The sequence below is a fragment of the Fukomys damarensis genome, unplaced genomic scaffold, assembly GCF_012274545.1.
Source record: "Fukomys damarensis isolate Sample0158 unplaced genomic scaffold, DMR_v1.0_HiC HiC_scaffold_19, whole genome shotgun sequence".
Classification (NCBI taxonomy): domain Eukaryota; kingdom Metazoa; phylum Chordata; class Mammalia; order Rodentia; family Bathyergidae; genus Fukomys; species Fukomys damarensis.
Window position 1 is genome coordinate 24677526 of NW_022900931.1, and position 12297 is coordinate 24689822.

Here is a 12297-nt window from a genome sequence, read left to right on the forward strand (position 1 = left end):
AAAAAAAAAAAAAAAAAAAAAAAAAGATTTATTTTTGCTCATAGTTTTGTGGCTTCTAGAGCCTGTTCCTCCAGGTCTTCGATGCACTGGCCCATTGGCGGTGGTGAACAGCACTGCTCACCTCCAGGCTGGGAGGCAAAACGAAAGAGGCCAGGATCTGCAGACACCTCAGGGGCACAGGGACCCAACAATGTCCTGCTGAGGGCCAGGGATTAGCTCAGTGGTACCACTGCCTGCCTCCCCGCAGGGCCACCCCACAGTCCAAACATTTAACGCATGGGTGCATATGTGGAGGGCACTTTTCCAAACCATGGCAGAGCACAAGATAAAGGCTGCTCTCATTAGTGGGCAGCCATGGCATGGTCTGATACGTGAATACACTGTAATGTTTAAATGAGGTGAAACATATCTGTCTGCTCAAGCATTTATTATTTCTTTGTGGTGAAAACTTTCAAAATCCTTTTTCAGCTGGGCATGGTGGTGCATGCGTGTAATACTAGCACTCTGGAAGGCTGAGGCAAGAGGATCGGCAACTTAGCAATTTAGGGAGATGCTGTCTCAAAAAAAAAAAATTCTTTTTCACCTAGCTTGAGTGATGTACAGTACTTTATTGTTCTCTATAGTGCACCAGACCTTGCTGCTCTCTCATTAGTGCCCATTCATCACCCTTTTCTCATCCCTCCCCCGACCCAACTCTCCCTGGATCTAGTAACCACCATTCTACTTTCAACCTCTCTGAGATTTATTAATTTATCTGTGGTGGGCCTGTTGGGGGGACAGGTTCTCATTGTGTAGCCCAGGCGGCCTTGAATTCATGGCCATCCCCCCGCCTCAGCCTTCTGAGTGCTAGGATTGCAGGTGTGCACCACCAGGCCCGGTGGGGATCAGTTTCTTCAGAACCCACATCTGAGTGAGATCGTATAGTACTTGTCTTTCTATGCCTCACTTATTTCACTTAACGTAATGCTCTCCAGTTCCATCTATGTTGCTGCAAATAACAGGATTTCCTCCTTTTATGGCTTAATAGTATTCCCTTAGGTACACGTGCCTGTTGGGAGCCATTCTACACAATTTTGGGGAAAAATCATTTCACAATTAAATTGTGATTAGGGCTGTCAATAGACCGGTGACTCTGACGCTCAAGGGCAAGATGACATCAGCTGAAGACATACTGCTTCTTTGAGTAGTAATACAAAAAGAGATCGGTTTTCACCTGGGAGGGACAAATTCCTTATCGGCTTAACTCAACCCACAGACTGTTGTAAGAATATTTTGCTCATCTTCGTGGACCTAAGATCCTCATCGGCATCGGATGACCCCGCTTCGGAGTCATCTGATGCTCTGGTTCTTCCTCGATTATAAGGTCCTGATCGCTGGGGTTGTCGCCGCCCCCCGAGTCACGTGGCACTCCCCGTGAGCCCAGTAAACGGTGACGGTGACGAGCTCAAAGTCTTGTCTTTGCCCCTCCGAGGCACTGACCTCTCAGCCACACGTATACTTTGAAACTATGCGAGTGCCTGTTTTCTTTCTTTAGCCCTCACCATCCCCTTTTCTAGGCAGTGGAAGGACTGATCACCATCCTATATGTGCCTCCTATGTTTCTTTTTCCATGCATCCACTGGTGGACAGCTAGTTATTTGTATTTCTTGTCTATTATGAACAGTGCTGCAATAAGCGTGAAAGTGCAGTTACTTCTTCAACAGACTGGTTTCGTTTCCTTTGGATATGTATCCGACAGTGGGATTTCTGGGTCACGGTCCTGTGGTACTCAGTTTTGTCTCCGTGTGCCACACGATATGCCAGGAACAGGGTGGACATCATTAAACCCTGGATGTTTCCTCCCTCAAATTCTAGGCAGATTGTCTGGCTAATAACTGCATTTGAAAAGATTTTAAAGTAGATCAGAAGAGATCAAAATCATTACTGGCCAAGCTGTCTGACAGACGTGGTAAGGAGACAAAAGGCCCTCCCAGGAGGACCAGGTGGCCTCCTACAGAGGGGTTGGTGTTGAAGGACCTAGGCAATGCCCCTTATGTAGAAAGCAGAAGCAGAGTCCGGGGACAAAGAAAACCCAGAGGCCACCACCCAGTGCCCATTATCATTGCTACTGAGTACCAGTGCTGTGGTCAAACCACACCCAGCAGCCCTGTGGGACCGTCCATGCTCTGAGCTTTAATGTTAGCAGAAGTTTAGTCAAACTGAGAGCAGAGGTGGAGAGATTTCCAGATGCTAATTAAAAATGGTTACTAGTTACATCAGCAAGTATAACTGATTGGAAAGTATGTGTACCTAATCGGTGTATGTAACTGCGGAAACACATTCGGAGCTTCAAAGGCAAAGCTGGTCCTATCAGCAGTTAAAAGCCACCTGAACACCCAACCCTCACAGACACCTCCAGAAGGGAAAGGTACGAAAAGGAAGATTTGCTGTACGTGTGAGTCAGCTTTTCCTCTCTCTGACAGAATGCCTGAGAACAACTTAGAAGGAAAGTTTACTTTGACGCATGGCTTCAAAGGTTCGGTCCATGGTCAGCTGGGTCTGTTGCTCTGAGCCTTGTGTTGAGGTGGGAAGTGTGTGCTAGGGCAAATCTGCTCACCTCCTGGCTGCTAGGACTCAAAGAGAGAAAAGGGAGGGGCCGCCGCCTGCCTCACAAGCGCAAGGTCCTGAGTTTGGTCCCCAGTACCAAAAAAAAAAAAAAAAAAAAAAACAAGAAAGAAAGAAGGAGAAAAAGAAAGAAAAGTCTCCTTCGAAGCTTATGTGTGGCTTTGGTTCTCATCCAGTGACTAAAGTTATTGGCTCCCGAGTGCCCATGGTGCTAGCACCAAGCCGTCTCTGCTCTCATCCCTCCCTGAGAACCCTTTTCAGTTTCATCCCATTCGTCTTGATGTGTAAAAAAAAAGTCTTATTCCTCAAACCAGGGCTGAGAATGAGCTCGTTTTGCTTTAGGCAGTCGCTTGTCATTTACAGCAATTGAGAGTTGTTTTAAATGTTTTAACTTTTTTTTTTTTTTTTTTTTTTTTTGAGACAGGGTCTCACTATGTAGTTGAGACTAACCTGGAACTCACTATGTAGCCCAGGCTGGTCTTGAACTCAACAGCGATCCTCCTGCCTCAGCCTCCTGAGTGCTGGGATTACAGGCGTGCGCCACCACACCCGGCATAAGCAACTTTGAATTGAAGGGGCCTCCTCGTACTAATAGAGAGCACCAGTAAAATTCCCATAGTGACCATGAACTATTGAACAATTTCCCCCATATAATATTTAAAAAGCAAGAATGTCCACTTTCACCACTTCTTTTCCTTTTGGATAAAAGGCCCTAGCTTGTAGAAAAGGCAAAAAGCAGAAATAAAGAGGATACAGGTTGGAAAGATGAAGTAAAACATGCTGTATTGTATGTAATATGATCACCCTCATTTAAAAAATTCCTCACATGCCCATCAACTGGGGACTGGATAAAGAAGATGTGTTTTTTCTATAAAATGGAGTACTACTCAGCCATAAACAATGAGACATTTATAGCTAAATGGATGCACATTGTGCCCACACTCTTATGTGAAATAAACAGGACACGTGTGTATATGCTGAATAGTTTCTCTGGTGTGAAAAACTAAAAGTGTAAATAAGGTTCAAATTGCAAAATAGATAATGTAAAATAGGAAAAAAGGGCTAAAGGGATAGGGGAAGTGGGAAGGGTAGGGAAAGGAAAGAAGGGAAAAGAAAAAATATGAGAAAAGGAAAAAATGGAAACAAAGTCTTAGTAAATAGGGAGCGGTGGAGGGGGTGAAGGGAGGGCAGGGTTGTGGGGAAAAATAAGAACCAAGATGCATCATATAAAGGTACAAGATCCCAATGATGAACGCTGGCATATTGTATACCTAAAATGTACCAATAAACTTAATGGAAAAAATATAAAAAGAAAAATTCCTCACAAATCTGAAAACACATTTAGCAGAATTTAGTAAATCTCAATAGATTTAGCAAGGTCACAGGGTACAAAGTTGATGCACAAAAATCAACTGTCTTTTTTTTTTTTGGTACCGGGGATTGAACTCGGGTCCTTGCGTTTTCGAGGCAGGTGGTGGAACCACTGAGCTAAATCCCGGGCCTTTCAACTATCTTCATTTATGTGAGCAACAAACGATTAGTGAGTAGTAGCTGATTTTAAAGCAGTACCATTTTAAATAACATTAAAAACACAATTAAAATAAATTCAATGAAAGTTATGCAAGACCTCTTCACTGAACTCCACTGACCATTATTTTTAAGAATTATTTTAATTGCTACACTTGTGATATTCACAATGCTCACATTCATCATAGGGATATGGACATGATGTACACCACGGATCTTGGTTCTTCTTTTATCCCCATTCCCCCTTCCCTTCACCCTAGCTTATTTATAAAAGCTTTGCTTCTGTTTTTTCCCCTCTAATCTCTTTATTTTTTTTCCTTTTCCCTTTTTCCCCCCGCCCCTTGTTCTTCTCATTTGAACATTTTCTTCCTACTTCCCAATATCTATCATCCATTTTGGTCCTTATATATTCTTATGGTTTCTCAAGGGAAACAATGTGATACTTAAACATATGTATCCGATTTATTTCACTTAAAAGCATGGTCTCCAGGTGCACCCATTTACCTAAAGATATCTCAAGTTTATCCTTCTTTATGGCAGAGTAGTACTCCACTGTATGTAAAACCCACATTTTCTTTATTTGTTTATCCATCGATGGGCATCTAGGCTGTTTCTAAGCTTTAGCTACTACAAACCATGCTGCTATGAACATGGTGCCAGGAGGCCCCTTGCAGTCAGGTTCCAGTCCCCAGCTGCCCAGTGCACACTGAGAAACAGAACTAGGAGAGAGAAAGCACGAGCCAGGACAACCAATGCCGGTGCAACTGACAGAGGCGCTGCACAGTCCCAGGCACTGACTTTTATTGGCAATCGGGGTAAAGGCGACGTGTGGATTCTACAGAAATTAATGCAAACAAGGCTCATAAAGGACAAGACAAAGCATTCTCGAATTAGGAACAGGATAGACAAAATACATAATTGTAATTAGAACACTGTCCTAGTCTGAAGGTTTTCGAGGTGGGAATGGGATTCGGGTGCAACTTACTCTGACCTTGGCTTGTTGGCTTCAGCCAGACTCCCTTCCATAAACGAACCAGTTGTGGGGCTAACTCTTCACAGGCTGTGTGGGCATCGTCAGTATTATGGTCCTCTGCATCTCCCCTTTCTGAAAAACAGCATCTGCATCAGGTCTGATGGTCTTTGCAGGTCCCAGGCTCACAGGCGAGCGGAGTCGCTCAGATGCAGCCTTTGCGTGGCTCCCAGCAGGGTGTCACGTCGTGCTGCTCACAGCGAGTCCGTCTTGGTCCATGGTGGTGCGTTCTGGGATGGTGGCCACAGGATTTTTTTATCTTCTGTTATAAAATAAGCATACCCAGGCCCCTATGTTATTAATTGTGTTGAGCCATTTACCTTTTAGTTAGGATGAACTTTGACAAGACTAGTGTCTAGGATGTGTCTGTAGATCTGTCTTTGTATACCTTTACTTTCCATAAGTGGATCTAAAAAATTTAAAGTGAGAGTAACAAGATCTAATTGAGCCTGTGGAGGAGGCTGTACACCCTTTTTGTTTATGTAATTGTGCCTTTAGGGAAGGGTGAGTACGTCCTACAATGCTTTGGCCCCGTGAATTACCCAATGAACCTGTGTCACAGGATTTATACTGTGTCTAGCTGACTCAGCTGTCTATAATAATTTCCTTTATGAAGAGCATCTCCTACTGCAGTGGAGTTTCAATCCAACTGCTTTGAGTTGTGAAGGGTCAGTGCAGAGAAGACCGAGGTTAGGTGCTCTTTTCAGGGAGCTAATTTAATAGGCCTTTGATAAAAATTATGTTGCATAGGGCTGGGGATTTAGCTCAGTGCTTCCGCTGCCTGCGTTGCAAGTACAAGGACCTGAGTTTGATCCCTGGTACTAAAAAAAAAAAAAAAAAAAAAAAAAATTTTGCAAGTATAAACTCTGTATAAAGTCAGTCTGGTAGATTTTGGTTGAAAAATCAAGCATACCTGTTAAACTGCTTTTAAAGGACTAAAATAGTGGTTGTAACCTACAGGCTCTTAGACCCTTTTATTACTGGAGGTTATCTAGAAGTCTGATATTTGTCATAATTTTTCTTTTAATTTTAGTTGTAAAAAGTTTGAATATTTAATAATTTTAAAAAACAATTTTAGCTAAAAACTTAAAATACTCTTGTTGAGGTCTACAAATTTTTCCAAGTTTTTTTTTTCTAATGACCCATAGCAGAAGTGAGTCACCAGTATAGTTGGAAACTGCCGGTAGGGGCCAGCAATTGGAGGCCCTTCTTATATCCAGCTTCATTACTAGGGTCTTTGGATTATACTTTTCTACTGGGTGTCTAAGCCCAAGTTAAGGTGAGACCTGTATTAATTAAAATTAACCTCTTGCTGTCTATCGAGGTCAATTAAGTCTCCACAGGCATTACTGTGAACCTCGTAAAGAGCTTTTCAGTTCCCATCAGTGTGAGCCATCAGGCTGGGTCATGGCCTTGCTTGACCGTGTTGCTTTCTGTGAAAGCGTGGGAGAATTTTCCCTACAAGTGGCCCTCCTTTGGCACACTCTTGATTGTTATCTTTTTGGTGTCCAACAATCTCCCCGTTTAGGAGGTTGGGTGACTTACCAAAGTTGTAGGATCTTGTAGAAAAGGTTCTTCACATCCTGAGTTGTTTGCAGAACTTGAAGGGCCAGGGCCAAAATATTGGCTGTCGTAGCCCAGTTACCTTTCTCATTCTAGTCTCTAAGCTTTAGTTGTTGAAAACCCAGAAGAGAAGATCAATAACACTAGCATTGCAATGGGAAGAGTGAACTTAATTATTATAACTGTATCTGGATATAAAGCATTTCAAGATATAAAATATAGTTAGAATTATTTTTTAATCATTCATGTTTGTTCTAGTAGTTGAATTCCTGTAAAATGTTAACAGAAGAAAGACTCCAAATCAAGAGCCACACATAACGTTAGCATGACAATTATGATGACATTATCTTTGTGACTCACTTAAATGTCCATCTTAATATAAAATAGCCATTGTTAAACACACTCATTCTCCTCCAAAAGCACAAAAAATTTTCATCTGAATTGTTATCCTTTGACAGGATGCTATCTAAAGAAAATGCATCAGCCTAGAAGTATACCTGTTATCATAATTAGTGGGAGTGTAAGAGAAAGGTGAATACTTGAATCAAAAGGAGGTTATTATTGTAAACAATATATTAGAAAGCCTGTACAGCCAGAAAGCATGGATTCATTTGGTACACCAGAAAATTAGCAATAATAATTACCACAATTATATATATGACACCTTATGCCCTTTAATTTGGAATCAAAACCATCTTTTCAATAAAACCTTGTTTTTTATCACAGAAATTTTAATCTTTTGAAGATGACCAGTGTAAACATATCCCAATAGCATATTTAGAACTTAACCCTTTGATGACAACCAATGTAAACATATTACAATAACATATTTATGTGATATTCATTGCTGTCTCTTTATGCCTGTAAATGCACACCTTTTGTAACAAACTTGAAACAAGCAAATGTATATTTCCTTGATAAATCACTTCCACACACCTCGACATACCTAGGCCTTCTGGTCTTGTATATCTCTCTTTAGCCTTCTAACAAGACAAACATACAAAATCCTTTCATATCAAAACTGTATCTCTTCTTCTATTTTTTTTTTTTTTGTTGTTGTTGTTGTTGTTGTTCTGGGGATCGAACTTGGGCTTGTGAAGCAGGTGGCAGAACCACTGAGCTAAAACCCTGGCTCAAAAGTGTATTTCTTCTACTTAGAGCTTTCTTAATATTTTTCTTCCATCTCACTTAACTACACACCTTCTATAACAAACCTGTCTTCAGCTGTTAAAACTTTAAAGCGTCCCCTTTTTTTCTTCTGTTCTCAGATTGTTACATTTTAAAACTTGACTGCCAATAGGACAGTAGTAGTCTTGAGTTTTTCATCAACAAAGTACCAAAAAGAGCAAGTTCACCCTATGATCATAATTCAAGAATTTGCAATGCACAGGAAATTTTATTAAGCACACCAACTAAACACCAACTCAAGTTGAAACAAAGATACATTTATCAATTAGCTAAAATTTGTAACTTCATTTTTCTTGTAAAATCTCTTGATGTCCGGTAGAGCAATTGCAGTTTCTCCGGCTTTGTTTTGGATTCCCTACCTTGTCAGGCAGCATCAAGCTGATAACACAACACTGGCCTTTCGGCTCTTTTTGTTTGTTTGTTTGTTTTTTGAGACAGGGTCTCACTATATATTTGAGACTGACCTGGAACTCACTATGTAGTCCAGGCTGGTCTCGAACTCGGCGATCCTCCTGCCTCAGGCTCCCCAGTGCTGGGATTACAGGCATGAGCCACCACGCCGGTCTGGCCTTTCGGCTCTTAAAGCCAAGAGTGTTTTTTCTCTCTGTTTTGCTGTATGCTTTTCAGAGCTTTCCCGGCTGCTTTCAGCCCATTACTTATTTTCTCGTTTTAGGTCTCTCCAAGCCGAGTGCAAGTCCTGCTCCACGCTCTCTGTGTGACCACGGCCCTTCCCAGTGCGCTGAAGCCGGGCGGTTCTCCTCGTGCTTTTCCCCCGACCTCCTGCGCCCCTGTGGTCTTGGCAACTCAAGCAGAGGGGGAGGCGGGTCGACCTCCTCCAGAGGGGAAGCCCTGGGGTTTGCCTGTAACCGCATCACATTTTCCAAGAGTCCACCTTGTGAAAGACAGCAGATGTGGCAAGCAGTTGTTCTGAGACCGAAACTAACTAAACGGATTGTCATGGAGCGGAAGTTTGAGCGGCTCCCAAGCCCGGTCGTTCAGCCCTCAGAGCAGAGCACACAGGCTTCAAGTTGTCAAGGTCTCAGTTAAAGTCCCAAGGGGGCTGGGGGTTTAGCTCGGTGGTTCTCCCACCTGCCTTGCAAGCACAAGGTTCCGAGTTCGATCCCTGGTACCAAAGGGCTGGGGATTTAGCTCAGGGGTTCTAGAACCTGCCTTGCTAGAGCGAGGTCCTGAGTTTGATCCCTGGTACCAAAAAGTTGTTTAAAAAGTCCCAAGGGAGATAACTTTTCTGCTTTGTTGAGCCGTCTGGATTTGACCCCCTCTCCGAGTTCCATATCGAAAGTTCTTGTTTGTGAAAAACGATGATTATGTTTCTTTTGCAGCCTTTATTCCAACACCGCAGGCCAGCTTGGGCCGAAATTGCTTACCCTGTGCTTTAGCCCCAGCGGGCTCCTCCTCCTCCCTGCCCCCTCTGAAGTATCTGCCTGCCTCTTTTTTTCCCCCTGGACTTTGTGCTTGGCCTTGGCCTTGATGCGAGGTGCGCTGCTTGTCGATTCTTTTCTTTCTTTTTCTCTTTTGCTTTTTATCCTGAGTTCCTCACTGAGCAGGAGATAGCTTGTGCTTCAAGCCCCCACGATGGACGCAGATTGACCTGAAGGTTTTCGTGGTGGGAACGGAATGCGGGTGCGAGTTACTCTGACCTCAGCACTTAGGCTTCGGCCGGACGCACTTCCGTAAAAGAGCCGTTTGTGGGTTCAGATCGTCGATGTCACAGCCCTCTGCACGTGGGTGCACACATATCCCTGTGGTGTGATTCTTTTAATTCTTTGGGGAAGACACCCAGCAGAGGCCCGCTGGGTCAAATGGGGCCTCCAGTCCTAGTGTTCTGAGGTCTCTCCATGCTGATTTCCACGGCAGTTGCGCCAGTCTGCTCTCCCACCAACAATGGAGAAGGGTTCCTTTCTCTCCACGACCCCCGCCAGCACTTGTTATTGGTTAATTTCTTGATAACAGCCACTCTGGAGATGGAATCTCAGCGTTGTTTTAATTTGCATTTCTTAAATGACCAGTAATGGTCAAATTTTTTCACCTACATATTTGCCATTAGCACTTCTTCATCTGAGAAGTTTCTATTCATTTCAGATGCCAGTTTTCAGATTGGGTCTTTAAAACTTTCTTTCTTTTTTTTTTTTGTACTGGGGATTGAACTCAGGTCTTTGCTCTTGCAAGGCAGGTGGTAGAGCTGAGCTAAATCCCTGGCCCCTGGGTCTTTAAACTTGGGGGCTTTGATTTTTTTTTTTTTTTAGTTATTTATATATTCTACATATTAATCCTTTGAGGAATAGGTGGTTAAAAAAAAGTTTTTTCCCCCATTCTATGGGTTATCTCTTCACTTAGTTTCACTCGGTGGTTTCTCTCTTACCTCCTCACTTCTGAAAGATACTTTTGCTGTGTGCAAAATTTTGTTTGTTTCTTTGTTATTTGAGACAGGGCCTCAACTATGTAGTTGAGACTGACCTGGAACTCACTATGTAACTCAGGCTGGTCTCGAACTCACAGCGATCCTTCTGCCTCAACCTCCCGAGGGCAGGGATTACAGGAGTGCGCCACCACGCCCGGCTGTGTGCAAAATTTTGAATTTCAAGGCTTTTCGCTTTGTTTTAAAGGATGTCAGCCCATTGCTTTCTGTCTTTTTCCCCCCTTCTTCTGAGTAAAGCAGAATGTAAAAGAAACTCGGTTCTCCTAGCTGAAAGCAGTGTAGCATCTCCCAGCTTGGGTTCCGTCCCCCTCCCTTTCTTGTAACTACTGACCTTCCTCTGGCACTGATAAGGTAGACACTCACATTCCTGTAAAGGAAGTTTTGTAACCCCGAGGATGTCCTATAAACAAAGTTCATAACACTCTGTTCTTATATGATTCATAACACTGTCTTCTTACAAAGCTAAGCTACGGAACTGTTTGTCTTTGTTCGATTCCTGTAAACTCGCCGCGTTACTAGAAAGACCACTCCCCTGCGACTGAACATGAAAACTGGAACTGTCTTTTGTTCAGTGGCTCAGCACTTTGGACTCGAACGTGGCTGGGTCAGGTGTACACCTAATAAAACCCTCCTGGTTCCCATTTGGTCTCTCTTGGCCTTTCGGAATTCTGCAACGTGAGGCGTTTGCCGTAACTTCGTGTATTTGTTCTTCTATGTGTAATGTGTCTTTTTTTCCTCTGGCCACTTTGAGGAGTTTCTCTTTACCCCTGATTTGTAGCAGCCTGAGTAAAATGTGTTTGTTTTAGTCTTTATCCTGCTTGGAAGTCCTGAGGCTGGTGTTTGATAAAGTTTCAATGATCACCTCTTCAAACTTTTCACTGGTTCTTTCCCTCTTCTTCCAAGATCTTGATGTGGGTCAGTTACCGGTCTAGGAAAGCATCCGCACCCGTTTGTATTCCAGGTAGTTTCAAGGTCTTCAAGAAACAGTGTAGCGACATCTCCTGGCCTTTTCCTCCCGAAGATACCTTTCCAGAGTTCCGCGAAGAACCTGTGCATGAAGGCTCTGATGTGTACTGTGAAACTGCCCTCCGTCAGTTGGCCGGTTTGTTTTCTCTGGGCTTGTCTACGACGTTTTCCATACACTCACAACAGTCCTGAATACTATAATTTTTTTTAAAATTCCCAATTAGATAGAGGTTTATTGCTTTTCTACTGGCACTGTCCCGACACCTGAGTTCTCAAGTGCGCCTTAGTGGGCTAATAAAAGGAGAGAAAGGAGACCCAGCAAGAATGGGAATGAAACCAAGCAGGGGAAAAAGGAAACGGGAGGTATCCTAAATGTGTTCCGAGAGCTTCCCTGGAAGAACACTGGGCTCTGGCCTCGCCCATACCTGGTATCAGGATCTGGGCAGAATGTGGGGAGAGACAGATTTGGGGACTGTGCAGGGGCGCCAGTCTGGCCCCCCACCTTGTCCTAGGCTGGACCCTTGGGGGGAGGACGGGAGCCAGGTGGGGAGCAGACTAAGGCCCCCAGCGCCCCAGAGACATGGGCTCCGCTCTTGCCGGACTTTCTGGCCGAAGCAGGGTCCTGAGTTCGAAGAAGAAAAAAAAAAAGCATTAGAGACGGAAGTTTAGAAGGAGAAGCAGAATCACTTTATGGGAAAAGGGAGAGAACTACGGAGCTGGACAGCTACCTTTTCAGAGTAAGGTGGGGAGGCCGGAGCTGCACTGGGTCTGGTCCTTACTTAGCCTTTTATTATGGGTTGAGAAAGGGCCTACTCCCTTTGAGGGTCGCTGTACCTTGATTGCTATTCTGGGCTCTGCGACCCCGGCTTGGCCATGCTTTCCCACTGCCCACACCCACTGTCTCCGATGAGCCCTCCTTGTTTTGTCCAGGTGACATTTGTGAGGTTTGTAGCAGAGCTTTGCCTTGGAGGCAAAAAAGGAT